Consider the following 21,877-nt stretch of genomic DNA (forward strand, 5'->3'; position numbering starts at 1 on the left):
GCAGTGGGCACAAACAAAAGTTTAATGCCTTTGCGCTCTTGCTTTGCCAACAGTAAAACTGAAACTGTACAGCAACAAAAGAGCCGGAATCCTTTTAATAAAAATTTTTGAAGTTTGCGTTTATGATGCTGGGCCACCAGTAAGAACTGTAGCTGCACCCTGTAATGCTTGTGAAACGTTCTGTTATTAGAATACAGCAGAAAAAAAGAATGGATGTTGGGATTCCCGAGCAGTCATTGATTCTCTTTCGTTTGGCTAATCGAAGAGCAACACCTCCTTTCCTGATGAAAATTTATCAGCGCAGGCGTGCTGAACCAGGAGTTTCCAAAGCGTTCAAATTAGGAACCGTACCTGGGCTCACCCTTTTGTTGGTCTGATAGTCTAAATCAGCTGAAAACCATCAGGTGACCCAAAGCTGGCCATGGCAAGGGAGCTTTTTGGTTTGTGTTTTCTTCCCAGAAGCCTTCTGTGCGGGAGCAAGGTGAGACAGAGAAGTTGTTCCTTTCTGTCTTTATTCGGACAGGTGGAAGCTCAGGTGAAGGGACAGACTGAGATGTTGGCCGAATACAGCCTTGGGAAAACTCTGTCTTGACCTGGCGGGTCCGGTGTTAGAGTTTCCCAGGCACAGATTTGGCAGGCGTGTTGGCCTATATAAAACCTGATGCTCATTCAAATGGATTTATAGTAAATTTTTACTCTGCACCTGCTTTTCTGGTTCTTCAATGTGGGAAACCATTTTAGGAACTTAAAGCAGGTCGGTCTTCAAAGCTCATTATTAGCCCGCTGCTCTGAGTGTTGTAATTAGAATTTGCTATAGACAGGTGATTTTTGAAGGCTAATCCCAAAAACTGCCTCTGGCAATTGTTTATTGAGTCTTTGATATCTCTGTGAAGTGTGAGTGCAAACAGATCTACTCATCAATTTTGCAACTGCAGAACCTGATGACTACAATGTGCCGAAGCAGCAAGCAGTGCGGCAAAACTGTACCGGTAAGGGGGAAACTGGGACGTGGCCGTGCTGAAGAGGTAGACTGGAGTGAAAGCTGCCGTGGCGAAACTCTCCTCATATACTTTTTCCTTTTTTTTTTTTTTTTTTTTTTTTTTTGTGAGAATAAACAGTCTTTGAGACAGACTGCTTTGCACACTGTACAAAAATATATAGAAGGGGTGTGAACCTTTACCAGTGCTGGATGATAACCTGTCAGAGAGGAGAGAAACTGGGAGGAAATGACCTGGATGGGCTTCAGAATGATTTCCCCCTTTTCCCAGGGGCCAGGTTCACGTCATGAAGAGTTTGAGGAATTTAAAAAAATTTAAAAGTTTGATATCTTGCTGGTAGACTGAGAAACCTGAAAAAACAAGTTCCACTTTTACGGCTTTCTCTCTTTGTTAAGCCACGTAAGGCATATATTTTCCACAAATGCCGTTTGGATGGACTTAAAACTTTGCCATTCTTCATTTACTTTGGATATAGTACATTTCCTGTAATTTTTAAAAGCTGCTTATGTTCTCTGGAGAAGATGTATACAAAGCAGGATGAGTCTGTTATGTAGAAGAAAAGAGGAAAGGGAGGCACATAGTGGTTTTTTACGTGACTACAAACATACCCTAACCTAAAACAATTTACATTGTAAGCGAAAAAGAAGTTGCTGGTAACACAGGGAATCAAGATTTCTTTATAAGATTTTAATTATGATTTATGTTAATAATTTTGTTCCATTAAAAAAGCAGTGTGCATTTCCATGAAATAGTGCTAGATACCATTTTCCCTTCATTGACAAATGACAGCTTCTTGAAGATACGGCACGCATCGGGGATTCCCATAGGAAGGAAAATGTTACTTTCACTCTAGCTTTGTTTACATAAATATACTGTAAAAATCAAGAAATTTGGTCTATTTCAACAGGGAAAAAAAATCTTTTTAAAAATACTTTCTAAGTAAATACTCTTTTCTTACTTAAGTCTAGTTTAAAGTTAGTTATTAATATTGGGCTTGTACACAAACTTCTACTTCTTTTTAATTCTAATAGTATTATACCAGCATAGCCTACTGATGAAAACTACTTTATTGGTAAAAACATCCCATGCATCTCGCCTTGCTTGGATTTATATTAATACAGGTATCATGTTCTGTTAAAGGAGCAGAACAGAAATAACAGTAACAAATTGTTCTATTAATGCCTTAAACCTCCCAAGTATTAGGATTAGTCAGGTGAAAAGGCTAATCAAACATTCCTATCTAAGAGACCAGGCCTTGCTTTAGGAGATGCTTGGGCTTTGTTGATTGGGGCTTTTTTCCAAATAAATGACTAATGCGTTTGTAAGTCCAACATTACAATATTGTAAAATAATTTTTCAAGTATTTTGTATGTTAAAGTCAATTTGAGCCTTAATCCATAGCCAACTTGGATTAGTTAATAGCATCTGTATTAGTGCTTCCCTTTGCAGTTTACAGCTGAGAACTTGGCTGTGGTTGTATAACTAAGGGCATCACGATATTATAGGTGGAAACCGGGTTTTTAGTAAAGAACTATACTTGCACATCTACCCTCATTCAAAAAAATAGCATGTTCAGAGACAATATATCATGATCAACAGTTAACTTGCAAGATTTCTGTTTCACAGAATGTTCTTGGCTTACTTCTAGCTTGTGCACATACTCCTCCTTGTGTGTGCACATATTAAAGTAGTCTTAGCATCAAAAAGAACGTACAGAAATTTTCATAGAACAAGCTGTAGGGATTTTCTGTGTATGAACAACAACTCTTTACACAGCTCAAAGGAAACCATACATTTACACAGAGGTAAATCATAGGAACGGATTTACACTGATGTCTTAATTCTCCTGTAAGTCAAAGCCGCTTTGCGCAGCTTTCCTTCCTACTGTTGCTGTAACTGAATGATTAAAGCCACTGACCTCCCACCATACAAAGGGAGAGGCACTCCTGTGCTTAATACACACGGTGATGGCACAGGCGGTGCAGCTACGGAGGAGGGGGAGCGACAGGATCCTCCCTGCACCTCCGTGGTGGTAGCCTGCTGTGACTGACGCCTTCGCTAGAGCACGCTGGGACCTAGCTCACGCTTGTGGGCGAAGCAGTGAACAATGGGCATCTTTGTGCATTTTTTTCAATCCTATCTTGTTGAGCCGCGGTTAAGTTTTTCTTATGTAGTGAGTGGGCCTGGGAAGCGCTGGACAGATTTGGATGAAACAGTGTCTTTACTTTTAAATGGAATCATCTCGGATTTTTTTTCTCTCTCTCATAATAGAGTCAGAGCTAAACCCCACATCATCTTTTGGAGCTGGGGAGGGGAAGGCAAAGCATTCTGTTGATTTAATTGTTTGTACTTCCCCTGGGTTTTGCTCAGCAGTAATAATTCTGAAATATTGTGCAAGAAATGCGTTCATCTCTAGATTGTCTTCTGACAACGCTGAACGATTGTAATCAGGAAACTGCTTACAGTTGCCATGAATAAGCTGTTCCCATGACGGTTTTTTTTCCATTTGTTTATTTCTGTCTGTAAAACAAAATCTACAAAATTTCATCAGAATATTATTTCATAATATAGTGTGCTGGCTGGAGCCTTCCTGTTTGTGTGGTTTTCGTTGTTTAATTCGCTGCAGTGAAACATCGTTAACCTAAAGACTTCGGGAGCGTACGAGCGTTTGGAGTTGTGGAAGTTTCTGTCATTGCAGTGTAACTAGTAATAGTGGAAGTCTGCGATATTTTTCAGATAAATAAGCAAGTTCTCTCACTGTTATTTAAGTGTTTTGATAGAAAACAAAGTAAATCAAAGTGTGAAGCAGCAGATGCAGTAACAGATTTGTATTCAGCTGTCAGACTTACCCAGTGAAGGGAGTTCCAGGACAGTATGGTTATGTTATATTTCTAATGCCAGTGTCCCAGCAAATTCCTCTAGAAGCAGTGAAAGAGGGAAAAATTGCTCTTTGTCATGGTATCCATCGGATTTGTTTTAGCAGCCTCTACCTCTGCATCGGAGGAACGAAATAAAGTAGAATTCGTATGCAGGGTGGAGTTCGGAATAAGCAAGCTTAGGTCTGGAGACCAACTGCAGTATTACCGTAGCAGTTTCTCTTTCCTGGGATAAAAGCACATACATGGTGGTTTTTGCTGCCTCTTGTATCCCGGCGAGCGCAGTTATCGCTGCTCAGTACTGTCGTATGGCCCATAGACACAACCGTTCCAAGGAAATGGAGAGCTCCTCTAAATATTTGGGTAGTTGATGGCCAGCAGGACCTAGGTCCTAGTTTGGAAATACTTTTTAATGGTTTGAAAGATTTTTGACAGTCACTAGGATTTACTTCAAAATAAATAAGCTGTTTCGCAAAAAACAGAACCCAGATTAAAAGATGAGATACTTCTAATAGTTCTCCATGGAAAAGGAAGGACGAAATAATTTCATTTTATTCTACTCTTTTTCACTGTTGCCAGGTTTTACTACCAGCATAACCGACAGGGCTCTTTAATCATGGTGTCACTGTCTGTGGTAAAGTCCCAGGAGACAATTTCAGAATGGAAACTGGCATAAATAGAATAGGCCAAGAGTTAACGAATGATGCTGACGATGCTTCCAGTGGGACAGCAGTTGTACCCCTCCTCTGAGTGTGCTGCCAACAGTTGTTCCTGCCCTGGTTTGCAGGACAAGAAGGAAAGGTGGAGGAGGAGATTTCCACCACCTCAAATACTGTAGTTCTTCTGAGGTACATATCTGAAAAGCTCATTCATATCTCTGAGGATCACAAGTGGTGGAAACAAGGGTATTTTGTCTTCCATTCCTTAATTGAAATAGTTAATTGTAACGCTAAGGATCCAACCCTGCTGATATTGACAAAACTCATAGCTTTTCCGTGTAAGTAATCACTATTCACTGCGAAGTCTTTCACCCTCCTGTACAGAAACCACGAACAAAAAATGCTTTTTTTTTTTCTATGCATAGGTGATCCACCTTAATGTGTTTAATAGAAAATTTCTGAATAATGGTATTTTATTGGTGAATGTATTCATTTCTTGTAACCTGATTTCTCATGTTTCTTGGTTTTTTGACCCATTTAAGTATTTTAATAATTGAACCAATATAATTCTTTTATCTTTCTTTATAATTCCAACTACGGTACAATGATGAGATTTGTCATAGAGATCTCAAAAGGCTATTGATGCTTCTGTGTTTAGACAGTTAGGGTGCTGAGGTTTAGATATATGCAGAGAGTATCCCCAGTAGACATTTGCTTATGCGCTCAAAATTCAGAAATTAAGAATTCTGTTTCGCTCTTGGATTTAAATTCCGTTGTGTTGCTTGGGACTGAAATACAACAAAAATATACTTGATCTGACTAGTTAATGTTTAGGAATGACAGATTGACAGCTTGAAATTTAACTTTTTTTTTTTTTTTTCCCCCATAGAAGTATGTTGTGGAAATTTGAAGAGTATTTTTTAAATTAAGTTTTGAATTATCATAGAATTATAGAATCATGTAGTAGGTTGAGTTGGAAGGGACCTTTAAAGATCACCTAGTCCAACCCCCCTGCAAGGAGCAGTCTGTTTCTGTGAAATGACAAACAGCAAGAGAGATTTTATGGTCAGGATATAAACTCACAAGACCGAGGAGAAAAAAAAGGGATTTGATTGTGGTCTTTGCTGATTAGAGGGAGGAGTGCTAAATTTTGGGACCCAGTTACAACAGGGACATTAGTATTTGGGCTGTAGGAGAAATGCAGTAGTAGTAAGGGTTTCTTAATATCACTGCCGCTTGGTTAGGAGAGTCCTTTAATTAATTTCTCACCTAGAAGAGCACAGTGATATTTTTTCCTGTGACTTTGTCTCCGTAAGCGCTAGATCCTTCATCTCAGGATGAGATCCTTCAACTCAGTCTCCTTAAATTTACTGTAACTTAAGAGTGTCCTTAAACTACTCTAACTCAGTCTGAATCAAACTTGGGGTAGACAAAGTTTTACAATATAGTACAAAAGTATTGCAATATATAACATTTTAGAGTGCAGTTGAAGGCAGTGTTGAGGCTCGGAGCCTTGATTCCCTGTTTCCCAGTATCTGAGCAAAGCCAATCTCAGCTGGCTATTTACATTTTGATGGGTTTAGAAAACGCTGCCCCAAACTGTCTGCTCCAGTCTTCTGCTTGAGATTACTCATATCTCAAGGTGTGAAGGAAATGAAAAGTGTGAAGGCAGGGAGCAGATATGTACAGGTGTAAACCACCAGTTTTGGTTCGCACCAGTGCAGTTTGCATGCTGGGAAACATAGGTTTGTTTCGACTGGCTGTACTGCAGGCCAGAGGTAGGCTGGTGAATTCAAAAGCGTCCACCACAGCTTCCTCGAACTGGCTTGACAACGCTGCTTGAGAAATGGAGGCTTCTGTAACATCTGCTTTTGAAGCCAGTGGCAGATTTCTTGTATGGCACAATACAGCTGGGCAGAGAAGGTTCTCGCTGGCTCGAACCAGTGATTTAAGGTTGTGTGTTGTCGTGCTGTGGTTTTATACTGGTGCATCCTCAAAGAACCGCACTGCGTGGACTTGCTGGCTTTTGTGGCCAGTAGCTTTGGCATCTGTGTTGTCATGCATAGTTTAATGTAAAGAATGCACTGGAGAAGTAGCTGCTGATAGAAACAGAGAAGCAACGATCCTGTTAGATACTTGTAGGAGAAAGCATAAGAGGTATTTTTATGGCACCTCTCATCACCACCATACAAGGCTTTTAATAAAAGGGTGTAATTCTTTCTTTTAAAATATTTAGTTCCATTTCAATGGAACCTTTTTAACACATAATCTCTGGTATTGCTGTATTATTTCATTTGCATCCCTTTAGATTCCGATAGAGTTCTAGAATATCTAACAGTCACTAAATGTTGTTCACGTTGTCATAAAATGGTATTTGAACCATTAGCTTCTAGTTTGGCAGCACAACGTATTCATAGCAGCTTATAGGTGCTTATAGTAAACTTCAGCTTTGCTTGTTGGCTGCACGTTGATTGTTAAAGATGAGGACGTTTGGTACCGAGCGCCTCAAGGCAACACCTTTTTAAGCTAACTGACCCCTGAGAAGATCAGCAAGTGTGATCATTGTGAATTCCTTTTGTCGCTGTCAGTTTAATGAATGTGGATGAAACCCTCATCACTGATGCTGACACAGAGTCTCAAAAGAGATGAATCCAAGCCCATGTCAGATGACTGCTCGCAACGGCGCTTTAAGACTCGCTGCGTCTGAAAATCGTTGTACTGGTCAACAAGTCTTGCTACTTCAAGAGAAATCATTCTCAGATTTGTGATATTAGACCATAGTGACAGGTTTTAAAGGGTGCAGATTTTCAGGATATGTATCATTTTCATTAATACTGTGTCAGACTAGATCATCAATGTACCAGACAAAGTCACTATTTACTCACGCATTCGACAGTGAAAATATAAAAATAAAAGAATGAAAGAATTTCTAAAGGAACATCCAGGAGAGCAGATGTGAGAGTAACAAACTGTAGTTGTAGTGGCATTTTTTAAACTAGGGTGTAAATCAGCAAGGAGATCTGATGGTTATATTTACTTGGTGTTGTAGCCTAGTCTATTTGTTCAATAAATAAAATGTGGTGCACAATTTTTTTTTATTTATGTGTGTGATTTGATGGTGTTTAGTCAGACCAAATTGTGCAAGAAAAGTTAGACCCAACAAGTCAGTGCTTTTAAACAATATGGTTTATTAATGCGTTTCAAGGCAAGGTCAATATAGTGCAGTGCAATTGTTCTCTGCCGAAGAAGAGAGAGAGAATATAGATGTATTGTAATCACAGAGAAGTGCAAGCAGAAGGGACTGACAGCTTGGTGGTTGGTAGGTCCCACCCTGGCAATTCTTGTAGCTTTGTTTTGTTCCTTCAGTCCAAATAATAATGTCTGTTCACTGTTCCATTCTCCACGCACAGAGGGAAGGATTGCACTCAGAAGAACTTCCTAATTCTGCACTATCCATGTCTTAATTCTTTAATTCTAATTTGGGATGTCTTAAGACAGCCCTGGCTGGAGGTTTCTATGCCAAAAGGCAAAATGATTTACCATAGTCTCCTGTGTTGGGTACGATGTCGCTGTTCGTTGGTGTTGTGTTTAGGCGTGGAGCTTAGATGGTGACATCTGCAAGTCCCATTCCCTGCATTTACTGCTAAAGCTTAGAAAAAGCGACAGTGAGAACATCGTAATGTGTTAATTGTTCTACATGCACAGGCTTGACAAAGGAGACCAAACAACAAAATGAAGTTTACGTATATGTTAGAAATTACATCAATATCAGTCACTATGACTCTGCCCAGGGGTGTTTTGTATTTTTTTGGCTTGGTTTTGTTTTTAAATGGCATTTTGAAGCTACAGTAACTCATGAGAAAAGGTTCTGTAGTAAAAGCAGTGGGTTCGTTGCTATCTATATTGAGATTTGGGTAAATCTGTTGTACCAAGTCTGACCTTTATTTACATAAATACAATCAGACTGAAGCCATTTTTTTGCATTTTACTGGGTCCCATGTTCGCTGATGTGCTTCCTAAATTCTAGTTTAATAAGGCAAGCGATCGTGGGATCTTACAAGCTTTTGTAAGAGCAGAAACAAAGAGCGATCTGGTTGATCCGTATGATCAGGAAGAGAGAGTTGTGACCTGAATGTACCCCTGGTAATCCAGGGTACGTTTGTATAGAAATATAGAAGAATACAGAAAGCAAACTGATAAAACAATTTATAACAGATTTCATAATTTTGGAGGGGTAATAATTGTATTTTGAGTTGACTGCAGTATGTGTTTTGTAGAGCAGTTAAACAAAATGATTGTATAAAGATGTAGCTCACTGGTTCAATAAGAGAAGTAGCAGGCTGTGAACAAACAGGAAATTTAATCCATTTATTTTGTGTTGAGACATATCACACAAAAAAAGGACAACTTTTACATGGAAGAGTTTGAGAACTTTTCTATATGTTACATACAAACTGTATATAAAAGTTTAGATTTTACTTTGAACTGGGCTATTGGAAATTCTTCAGTGGGTTTACATGTGCTTGTTCACTGAAGGTTTCCTAAATTAGATGACTTTTCGGGGCATGCCATTTTAGGCTCAAGAGGTTTTGTGTGTGTGTGTGTGTGTGGGCTGGGTTTGTGCATGTCGGTGGTACCTGGTCACAACTACGCACACAGTGGGATGCTCACATAGCCTTTCTTTCTTCAGGTAAAGTCATCCGTTCTGTAAGCAGACACGTTGTTTTGACTTCAGTGACTACACATACTAGTAGAATAATTAATTTTCCCCATTAGGGCTTAGGATCTCAGTGGATATGGAATCTAATTTTACCTAATGAGAAAACATAAGCCTGAATAAGCAGCTGAAAGAAAATATCTGTTTTGAGAAGAGTACTGTGTGTGTGCTTTTGATACCCCATCAAACTGCATTTTTTTGGAGGTTTCATCTCTATTTTATGGGTATGGCTTGCTGGTGGGCTGTTCGCTTATACCATGAAACAGCTTATAAACTAGCTTTTCCTTTTATTGCCTTAAATGAGCAGAGTTCCAAACTCCACAGATAATTACGGGGTCACTGGAAAAATACGTTGTTTCTTTTCCGAGTTTTTGGTCACTCTTAAGATGTGTAGTGTATACTCAGATGTAAACACGTATCAATGTACGGGAAGCACAGCTGCACTTTGTAGGCATCGTACAATAAAATAAAATCTTTAAGTGGCTTTGAACCAACGTCCCTGTTTGGTTTACTCCTTTTCATCACCGGACCAGTATTTTTTCCCAAGAAACAAGATAATTTTAGAACCTGTTTTCACAATGAGAAATGAAAAGTTGTTTAGCACAGGTGTTTCCATGGTTTTGATGGAAGGGAGGGATATATAGCCTGAAAAATTGTATTTCCACCTGCTTGCAGTGCAGCTTTGGGATGCCGTATAAAACGGTACAGTTGCCTGGCTTAAGCTGTTCTAATTGGTGCTCCTTTGTTCATGTATGTATATATATGTTTCTGGATTCACAAAGGAAAACTTCTTTCCCTGACCAAACCCTGTGTTGTGAAAATAAGAATATCATTAATAGAAAGCTAGGGGAAATTTTAGAAAAGCTGTCTCCCAAGATAAACCTCAGCAAAGGCAAGACCCCATAAGATGAGTATGGATCAGATAAACATATCTGCAGAGTTGTGTAAACTTTAAGTCTTCATAAAAATTTTCATAAGGAGGCTGCACTTTTTTTTTAGGAGTACAAATGTCAAGTGAGACTACTTTTGTAGATGCATATCATCTACATCAATATACATTTATATTACGAAGCTATAGAAATGCATAATGGTAAACATGTATGTAAACCTCCTGTATGATTTTAAAAAAGAAAAAAGGAAGAAGCAATTTCTCATGATGTTGCTTTCCTCTAACAACTGTAGAATTTAGTAAGCATTTATGTGGAATTATTAAACTGACTTAATGAATTCCATGGCATGACTTAGGTTTTGTGTATTTGCAAATTGGAGAAACAATTTATTTTCCTCTCTGCCTGCATCTACAGATACATAACGAGTATATCTTCTTCTCCGTTCTTCTGTTGGACCAGCTCTGCCTTGGTCAGATTAGGTACGTGTGTATTTTAGTTTTGATTTGAGATCATACAGAATTTGAAAGATCGTTAAACATGCAGGTTAATGCAAGCTAGAGGTTTTTCTTTATGAAGTTGGTGAGTTGCTCCTGGCATGTGGGGACTTTGAAGCATGCGTTTCTCTGGGCACTTGAAGGCGGTAAGGAAATGGTTGTCATGTTGCATTTTCCAATCTGGATATTATTGACAATTATACATGCCTTTCGAAAGCCTAAACTTAACTTTTAAAATCTAGTTGTAAAAAAATTGTTGTCTTTCAAACAATAACGTATCCTTTCCTCTGAAGATATCTGGCGCGGGATGGGACTGACAGACTTCTGATGAGTATCACGCTGGTCTGGTTTTTTCTGCAAACACACTTGGACGACCTGTTGCAGCAGAAGTGAATTCTGGTTACAGCTCGGTTCCAGTGTATTTCCAGCTTGTGAAAAGTGGGTTTCCTGATCCCAGCTACATCGTGGGCTTTGTGCTGCAGCAGGGTTACACATGTGCCGCTGTGAAATGTGAAATCAGAGCAGAGCTAGACCTCCCCTGAGAAACACAGGCTATAAATTGTAAAACCTTTAAATGAAGGGCTAGAAGGAAAAGGCTTGCCTTAGGTTAGGGTTAATTGGTTTTGGTACAAAGAGTTTTATGTCCATAACTTACTGTCTGTCTATCTATCCTCTTCCTGATTTCTCTAATGCTGTTTTGCTTTGGGGCAAGTTTGTATTTGTTTTTCCTGACAATGATATGGTTGAAGTTGAACTGTTCTTCAGCTGCTATGAACTTGAAATTATTTACTCAATATTTGTCAGATCTTTGTCTTGAATGCACATTCACGTTTTTCTAAAACGTTTATTTTCTGAATTAAATTTTTTCCCCTCTTCAACTTTTTTTTTCTGTTTCAAAGAATAGTACTTTCTCCTTTCGCATTAAGAAGTCACATTGTTTCATTAATTTCTTGCAAAGTTCGACTACTGCAAGTCTTACTAACACAAACCTCAAAAGAGAAGATAAAAAGGAGTATAGACTAATGTTTCATTTGGTGATCCTCTTCCACTGTCCTGGGGGGGGGAGCAGACGCATTGGAAACAGTAAAGACTGTCGATATGGTTTAGATATTAAGGGTCTATTTTCAGCCAGCCAGGACAGTTCGTCTGTCCTTTGCATCAGTTCCCCGCAGTCATTTCTAGTGGAGGTATATTCCCCTCATTTCCGTGTTCCCGAGGATGAGACACAGCTTTGCTTGGGGAGCTCCTGAGCTCAGGACGGACGAGCAGCCGTGTCCACAGATAAGCCCTGCGCAGTTGTGTAAAAAGCCATGATGGAAAGAAAGGCTGTGCCAACTGCTGTAACGGTTGGCATTCCAGCCCTGACCCCCGTCCTGCCAGAGCACTCCCCAAAAGTGGGCAAGAGGCAGGCTGCTGCCCAGTCTCTTACCCAAGAGCTGATCTGCACCCCTGCAGTAACTCTGATGCTCCGAAGAAACGTGTGACCTACTGCCACGTGTCGAATGAAGAGCTGAGGCGTGCGGTATATCTGGCCGGGAGATAAGCCGCAATATGTGGTCTTTCCTTGCCACGGGCCGAAGGTACCCGGCCTTCTCTTATGTAAGGGTTCGCTCTGTTGGCATAATGTATTGGAAAACTGGACTTTCTGATTCTTACTTCGCTAATTTAGCATAAACTTTTATATGCAGTACGCTTTTAAAGATTACATGGCTGTTTGCCCATAAGAGAAGTGCAAACGAAATTACAGAAGGAATTAAAAAAGTTTTGAAAACAACAGCCTGATTCCCTCTGGGTTGTTATTACGGAATCCTGTAACGTCTCTGTATTCTTTCATATTTGCTGCGGCAGATTGGGTTTATAAATACTCCCACTGTCCTTGATTGCAGTTAGATTGTTGCCTTGATTAGATGAATTTGGCAGGCACACAGCAATAAGCGAGGTACAAGCTGAGCAATAAAATGGATAGCAGCATTTAATTTAAAAGATGGTTTTGACTAAAATCAGTAAATTAAACTTACGAAACATACGTGGATTATGTGCTCTGTAATTTGAACCACGCTGGCAATAGGCAGAATTTTTAAAAGTAACAATTTGTTGTAGATAACTAATAACACTACAAATTAAATTTATGTAGAAGATAAAGGCTTGGAGCTATTTCTAGAAAGAATTTATTATTTATCTCAGGTTACAAGTAGGGAAACTGAGGCATAAACTGCAACATGAAATACTCCTAATGGTCACTTGGTGAATCCAGCAGTTGAGAAAGACCATGAATCTGAAGAATTTTTTTTTTCCATTTTTGCTTTCAGTCTTATGTTTAGCGTCCAGTATAAATTATAGAAAGTGAGGCTGTTATGTTGTTAATTGGACACATAGTGGTCAAAACCTTATGAAGACAGTTGCATTATTGCATTCTATTGCTATGAATATTTCTCAAATCTAAGGTTTATTTTAATAATTACCATCCTCATGACACTAAAGGGGTCAACTTATTACCTCAGTCTTACACTGGTGTCAATACAGTGAAGTTCCTTTGATTCAGCCCTACCATTTCCAAAATTGGCACAACGTGTTTGCACCACGTGAATGAAGAACGAGACTCTCCTATGATAAATCCTCTGTCATTAAAAGCATGAGACATTTCACACCAACTGAGATGAGAATTAGGTCTTGTGCATGTGTGAAAAGCTATAAATTGCTCATCTGTTCATCCTAGTTTTGGAAATGTTTGGGGAATTGGTGCTGTCTTGGAACACATCATGTCTGTCCCTTTTGCAATTTGACCAGTCTTTTTTGCTTGATCCTGGAAGAACTTAGGAGAAGTTCTTTTAATGTGATACTGGTTTTTTGTGTTAGCTTTCTGGCAAGCCCTTAGCGGAGACCTGATACAACAAAAATGAGATGGACAGAAACACTGTAGTGTGAAGAGAACACAAAGAAGAAGACTTTCTTCAATTTGTCATAAAAAAAAAATTGCACACCTGGGGAAGAGGAAGGGAAGGGGACAGGATGTCATTCTTCCAGAACTGTTATCAGCTCATATTCCACAGCCTGCTTTATTTTTTTTATTTTTTTCCTGCTAGGTATTGGTCATGCATAATGTGACCTCAACACTAAGGAAGTGGTGGGGTGGTTGGTGACATCCTTGTTACATCTTGCTTTCCACTTCAGTTTTAGTATTTGAAAAGTCAGCAAAAGCTTGTGAAGGTCACATTAAATTTAGAATAAGAGTAATTTTGCCTCAAAATCAGGTTTTCTCTTTGTGTAAGATGTTTCACAAACTGCTGGAAATATTAAAATGTATGTTGAAGTGAAGGGAAGCTGAAAAAAAAATCATATCAAACCTCAAACACGTGTGCAGTGGTTTCCGTTTGTGATCTCTCTGATCCGATTGCTCTGGTGGTGACTGAGGTGGGAGCTTCCAGATCTGTCAGTCTCTGTATCTCTCAGTGGAGTCTCCTCTTGTATCAGATTCACATCCTTGGTGGATTTGACATACAATATAAACCAAACGTAAAAAACCTCCTATTTTGACCATAATAGACTTGCACAGTGCAGGTTTAACCCCGTGAAAAATCTGAAGAACTGAGGTTATGGTGGAGTTAAGTACCCTTCCTCGTGCTCGCATTCTCTTAAGAAGAAATTCAACCATCAAATCCATCAAGCCTGGGTACAATCCTCCAGCATCAAAATACAAAATTTCAAGTTGTTGATATCACATCTGCCATGAGCATTAATTTCACCTCGGGGAAAAAAAAAAAGTATCAGTATTTTCTTATCAGTAACTGGAAATTTTATTCTATAGAAGTGTCCAATTCCCTCTCAGATGTTTAATAATTAAGTGGAGCAGTGCTAACGTGGAATGTGAAATGTGCATTTCTTGGAGCGTGAGCCAAAGCCTGTTAGAGCAAATGGCAATATTCCTGTTTCTGTGCAGAGCCTGCACAACCACCTGAGAAGCCATTTACTGCCTGTTTTTTTTCTCTGTACGCTGGGAAGACTGTTAAAAATGCAGCGTGTGGTGTGCTCTGCTGGCTACCTGACTGCGTTCAAGCATTGCAGTTTTGTGTGCAGGGCCGATTATTTTAGGTCATATTTTAATTGTAAAGGAATATGAAATAACTTTGTTTATTTGGGGGGGAATAGACATGACTTTCAGTGTTTAAAATACCATCTGATGGGATTAGAGCTCTGTGAAGTGCACTGCCGTAAAAGTGATCATTAATTTCTGAGCTGATTCTTGATTACTGAGGCATTAAAGTGCCCATTCTTAAACCACTGTTTAAAATTGCACTTCATAAATCGTAACAGTATCTTGATAAAATTGCTCTAACCAGCACTTCAGAGAAGCATCAATTAGCTCATTTTCTGTGACACCTTTACATAACCTTTAGTCCACACACTCATGAAGCAGACATCTTTCACAAATACTTCCCCTGAAATGAATCTGTGTGTTCACAGGGTAAGTTTGCATGCCAAATTTTACTACATTCCAAGAAACCTGTGATTTTAAGATACCTTTTAGAGTATAACTGAAATGGGGACCTAAAAATGCCTGTACAAAATGTTAAGACTAAGAATTAGTTTTGTTGTCATAAATAACATAACATAATCAGAGCAGTTCCATCCGGTGGAGGAGTCTGCTGTGGGAAAGAGATTCACCTTTTAACTTTCAAAATTCATCTCATTTATCCCAATTAAAAAAAAATATGGATAAAACTTGTGACAATAGGCAGTTTGAAAATTCTTCATGCGTCAATGTCTTCTGCCCTTCTAGTCTTCCAGTAAAGCTTATTGTGACAAATTGTGCTGGGATCCTCAGGGATCCCGAAGAGAAGGAGCCCCCTCAAGACTCTTGAACTTTTCTGGGTGAAGATATTTCCCTTGAACTCAATTTAGCTGCTACAGTACTTGCACCAAAATATAATCATACATATATCACGGGATTCCAGTGACAATTCAAAAGCCAAATTAATTCTGAATTAATTCGAAGAACCTGCCAAGGACAAGCGATGTATTCTAGCAGAGGCTGGGTTCTTCTTTCCTGATGCTGTATTTAGAGCCTGTTGTTAGGCAGAGTCCTTGCTTGGGCAGTTGGCCAGGTCAGAGTTTTGAAGTACAGTTTTTCATTAACATTTGCTTTTATTGGGAGGCTTATTTTAGAGAGGGGTAAAAAAAATGAAATTTAAAAAAATAATTTTGTTTTTATTAGCACATTAGATACTGAATACTGGAATAAATATTAAGCTAAAGTGCATCACATGCTGGATCCTACAGAGTGAGAAGACTTTTAGGATTTAAGTACCTTATTTGCCTAAGCAAAATTAAAATTTAAATGTTCATCTCGTTTTGGGATAGTAGCAGTGAGGAAGGCTGTGCCAGTCATAGAAGAAAGTAAGTGAAGACAGATCTTTTTTTTTTTTTTTTTTAATCACTCATCTGTGCCGCTCCCCCCCCCACCCCGTATTTTGTTTTAAGGTCTTCAGGTCGTGGTGTAGATTTCTGATAGCTTTAATAGCGTGGTTTTTAATTGTTTTACTGTAGAAATGCAACTATGTTAGAGTCTATGACCTTTAGTCACCTTGAGCAATAATCCTTCTCTGAGTGCTTAACTGAATCCCACCATTTATGATTTATGTCTGTTTAAGGAAAAAAATCAACGATCACACAGCCTGATTGCAATCCAGAAAGAGCAATCGTGTTGTTAAAATTTTGGTGGAAATCTAAACTCTCATCTATCTACATCCCTTCCACTGTCTTGTTATTGATCTAATGTGTTATCATTGTGCTCTAGGTAATACCAAGATTCAAATTTGCTGAGAAGAGAAGCTTTAATTGGTGAATTACTGAGCGCTTGTGAAACTTCTGGCCACTCGTAATAATCTAAGACATGTCTTCAGCGACTCAAAATGAAATACTATTGCAACCAAAGTAAGGTGCAAAATCACCCAGAGGTTTGTGTATTATTTGAAAGGTTTGACTCTTGAGAACTCAGATCAACTGTTCTCACTCATGTTGAGGGGAAGTTCCCATGGACTTCAAGGAAAGCCCCAAGAACTCTGCTAACTTTGTGCACTTCTGAAAACTCCCCATGAAATCCAATACGTATCAAACAGTTGTTTTCGAGATTTGGAGTTTTTTAAATGAACTATAACCTTTCGACTGAAAAAAAATGTTGGTGATTTTTTTTTTTTTTTTTGAGAGTAAGGAATAAAATGCATTAGTAAATATGATTAGACCAGGTCAGCACAAGTATGGTATGCCTGAAAATATTTGGTGCTTGTGGGGTAATTATTTAATATTTAGGACCGTGCAAACAAAGCAAATTACTTTTGGCCCCTGCTTGAAATCATCTGACTGATTTGCATTGATGTCATGATAACATACTTCAAAGGCTGATGCCTGTGAAAAGTCCAAGGACACGTACCTTGTGACTCTACTGCGTATTGCTGGAGGCCGTTCCAGTTGTTCCCGTTGTGATGGTGGGGAGTCTTCTACTTCATTTAATTTTTAACTGTTGGTCTCCAACGACTGTTGTTTGCGTCTGTTTATTAAATTGCAAACTCAGCTGTGAAAATGGCTTTTACGGTGTTGTTTTATTACGGTCCCATTTTGGGTTGGAGCTGAGCACAAACGTGGTAACTATTTTTCTTTTGTGGAGGCAGGCATTGTTGGAGGGCCATTGAAATAACATGAAACTGGAATTGTTTGTTTACGAGATGGGATTCATTCATTACTTTGGTGAGGAGCTGTGAAATGTAAATCTCACGTTCCACTGGACACCAGCAGCACCAGCTTGAACTCATTTAGAGGTGTGATGCTCTATTCAAAGGATGGCTGTTAATTTTATTGACCAAATTTTGGAATTGGGGTCACATTGGTATTCGGGAATGCTTCTGAATTACTTTACTTCTGTGCCATTTTCCTTATCTTTGGGAAGGAAAAGGGATTCAAAGTCTATCTAAGAGTAGTAGGTAGTAGCTTTATTGTTATTCTTTGTTAAATTTCTTCGGATTCACATTTTCCCATCTTTAGCAGAAAGTGTGTGTGTGTGTGCAGGGATATAAAGAATGGATATAATCGTGTTTAGAACCAGCGTTCATTTTCTTACATAACTTTGTGCTGGTGTATATTTTATACTGGTGGAATTTAATTATTTTCTCAAGGGTTTGATATTGATTTGAAATTAGAGACCAAAGATTTGGTACTGGTGTATAGACTTGGTAAAATACCAGTTTAAGCTGTTTGAAGTAACATTTTAAGAAAGATTTTTAACTTGTGAAACTTCAGTGGTTTAACAAATGTTATGAAACTGAATAAATTCTTTAGGCAAGATATTTAAAGCCCAGGCTGATTTATAATATGCATGAATAAGATTAAAAGCAACCAAAAACTGGAGGCTGACCTTATTAAAAATTGCTACTAATTTCAGCTAAAGTTACTCAATAGGAGTAATGATTTAGTATGAAATGTTTGAGTGTGTGAGCTATTTAACAAGTGGGTATTCAGCACTGTTCTAAAATTGCCTGGTTTATTCCTGTTGGTTTTCATTTGGCACCTAAAAACCAGGTACCCAAGGCCCCTAGTTAGATAAAGCCAGGATCTGTAATACTGTCGATGTACCTGTGTGTTCCCTCTTCAAAGTATTTTGCTTTATGAAGAAAGAGAATAAACATGTCTTTATCCCCAGACCTGACGTGTCAGATCTGACGTAGGAACCCCAGCAGGTTGGTTTGTGGCCGCTGAATTTCCTTTCCTGTGTTTTGTTGCCGTGCGTGACGTGCTGCTGTGAGGATGGGGTGTTGGTGCAAGCAAAGAAAAATCGAAGAAAAATCAAATAGCCAACAGCAGCCTGAGCTTGTCAAGGGATTTGACCCAGCGATGTATTCCAGATAATACACGTCTCAAAGAGAAACGTGAGCAATCTGGATGCTTGATTCCTTGGAGAGATGATTGCAGCTGGATCTACATTGTGTGGGGATCCTTAGCGTTACTTTTTTTTTTTTTTTTTTTTTCCTTCCTTGAGAAAGGAATATTTACTAAGACATTGTAGGGAAAAAGAACGCAAGTTTGGAGTCTTGATCGGTGGCGTATAAAAATATAAATGATGTCTCAAAAGCTCTGTCCTGAAGACATGTTATTGTTGAGGAATTGTAAGAACCATCTGGGTGCTATTCTGGTGACTCAGAGGCCGCTGCGTGGACGGTACAGATGCTGCTTTTGTTGTTGGTGTGATCTTGTAAATAGTTAAAATATTTACCAAGGCACCTCTGAGCCAAAGCTATACCATTTTATTATTTATACCTTTTCAGAGGGACAAAAATGGAGGTGTCCACTAAATGTGATGGATTAGGCTTATAAACAGCCATTATTGCCATCAAACCTCACATGTCAGCTCCCCCTTTTGTGTCTGTGCATTTCTAAGCTACCCAGTGATCCATGCATAAGATAGAAGGTTAAGAATGCGCAGGGAGAAAGGGCCTTGACTCCAAGCAAGATGTGTCTTCTGCTGATTAGAAATACAGCTGGAGAAAGGGGAGAAAGGAGGTTTTTTGCGACACGCCACTCCCCTCTTCGTTTCACACAACTCGCTGTTCCCAACCCGCACGTCGCTGACGAGCGGAGTCGCTTTGCTGCTCCCCGTAACTGGGTGCAGCTGCCTTTGTTTTCCTGAGACAAAAATCAGGAAATGCAGAAAAATTAACCAGGACCAGAGAAGAGGAATAGCAGAAGGAATGAGAGGAAAAAGGTTGAGCAAGTGACTTCACAACTTGTTGACAGAGCGAAGTACGTTTTGGTGTAATTAAGTGTGCTTTGAACGCCAGGCAGCAGGGAAAGCTCTCAGGGCTTATCCAGTGTAATCCCTGTCCTACCTTAAACCTGAAAAAGTTACTCCTGCTCCTAATGCCCATGCAGAACAACAAATGATTTCCAGAACTAGTCACATAATTTAGAAATGTTTTCCTTCTGTCTGAAAATGTAGAGCTCGTTAGAGCAGCTCTTCCAAACACGCACACCTTATCACTTGGTTTTTTCCTTTTCTTAATGAAAAGTTATTTTTATGCTGAAAGCTTTATGAATATGAAAATTCTTTTAAATCTTAATAAACGGTGAATACAGTGAGTTTGTTAGTTTTTGGTGTGATGAAGTAATGTACTGTAGTCCAATTCTGTGATTTACTTCATGTTTTCATTAAAATTGTTTAATGTGGAGTGTGTAACTGCTGAAAGAGGAGAACTGATTAAAAAATCATGGTTGGTGTTTTGGAGGAATCGCGTAAGTGCGATTGTGATTTATTCAGGCTTGTTTTTATGTTACTGCATAGCTAATTTATCTTTTGTCTTAATCAGAAAATGATTGTAACAAACTATTGGGTAATTCTTATGCACAACTGAAAACCATAGAGTTGTATACCCATGGGCTATGGGGGGTAGGGGGGGAGAAGAGATAGAAAATGTTTGCCTTCTTTGTAATATATTGTTTGAGAACTTCAAATTGAATGCCACTGTTAAAGCAGCTGAAAACTTCAACAGAGATTTTACAAAACTGTGCCTTGGAAATAGGTGATGAGTCTGGAAGTTATGTTTCAATCATGAAATCACACGGAATGGTGTTTTCTGACATTACATTGTGGTTTTACTTTAATTTATAAAACAGGAACAATGGCCAGTCGCGTAGCCGGCTGCATTAGTATGCTGGTGCACTGACCATCTCGTCTCTATAAGCACTGGGGTCTGAATCGCACAACCGGTGTGGCAAAGGTCCAGATTTCGGTTGCCACTCCCACTGGGAAAGAAAAAAACCAAAACCACAAGCCTGTACGCAGTTTATGTCTGCCCTTGGTTCACTGTACGCATTGGGAAAAATCTCATCAAGAAAGTGGTGTTCAACCTCGTTTTGATGAAATGTAATCTGAATCAAAAGTATTCAAAAATGCTTAAAGAAAAGGAAAAAAAAAAGTTTTTTCTAAAATTTGTCATCATCATGGAGCAGATGTAGTAATGCATGCAATAATCCAGGTCTGCTCTTCCCTCTTGCCTTACCTAGCATCTCCCACAAGAGAAAAATAACAGTAAAATTACAAATGCCCAATAAAATTGCATCTAAAGGAAAGGAATATTCTCATGTCTGACCTCACAGTTTAGCCAAACTTCTGCAGGCTTTGATTTACCTCTCTGGAATTGGCACTTGGGAATGTGAAATGATGTTACTCAAAACAGCGAGTATGGGAAGAATTTCAAGTCCCAGTTAGTCTTAATTATTGTTTTTATTTTTCTGGGAGTTCCACTTGATGGCCTGGTAGCTAAATGGGCAAAGAAGGTAAATGCTGTGCCCCTTGAATCAGATTGTAAACCAGGACACAGTCAGACTGCCAGAACCGCAGCGATGCAGTTTAATACTGTATTACTGGTAAAGCTTTAACTTTGCTCTGTACTTGTTGTGTTTCTGCAAAACACGTAAAGATGTTCTTCAACACCCTTCAGAAGCCCACAGTCTTGTGGTGGGTATCTTCAGGTAGTTCCATGTGGACCGTCTCCTCTTAAATAGGATAAGGAAATCCTGATACGTAGGATGTGTTCTGCCTTGTATGTCTTTTTGCAGGATTAGGTCATGAGGGGCTATTGGATTTTTAGCCTTTTTTAGATTCAAGGAATTGAGATATGCGCTTAGGTTCTGCGCGTGATAAGTGTTCCTTCTGTTAAGAAAACAGACTGTTCAGTTATAAATAAAAAGGAAAATACAAAGCAAACCAAAAATCTAGGAACGTGCGTTGTAGTGGTGGTTTCGTATTTTATTGTATTTTGTGAATTAAGTGAGGATTTGTTTGGGATATTTTTTTCGTCAGGCAAAAGACATACATCACTGCACTGATTTGTAGCTGAGCTCTCTTGAAAAATGTTAAAACAAATCCTTCAGCATTGTGTCTTTATGGCCTACAGAGGGAATGTTGGGTTATTCAGTGTCTTAGACCTCCCGTTAGCTGGGCAGGAGCTGGAATTCTTCTTGGTTATGACTCAGTGATCATACAGGCAAAGCGTACGTTTAAACGGAAAGAGAATTTTATAGACCTCGCAGCCTCCATGCTCTTGCTGAGGCATTCTGAGTATGCAAAGAGGAAAGAGGCTGTTAGAAAAAGTCCAAATCCAGACTTTGTGGTAATCCTGTAGGTACCAGTGACTAATATCTCAGCAGACAAAAGCCAGTTAGAACTGACTGGAGATCAGCATTCTTCTGCAATGACT

This window comes from Chlamydotis macqueenii, chromosome 13 (assembly GCF_036417535.1).
Source record: "Chlamydotis macqueenii isolate bChlMac1 chromosome 13, bChlMac1.mat, whole genome shotgun sequence".
Taxonomy (NCBI): Eukaryota; Metazoa; Chordata; class Aves; order Otidiformes; family Otididae; genus Chlamydotis; species Chlamydotis macqueenii.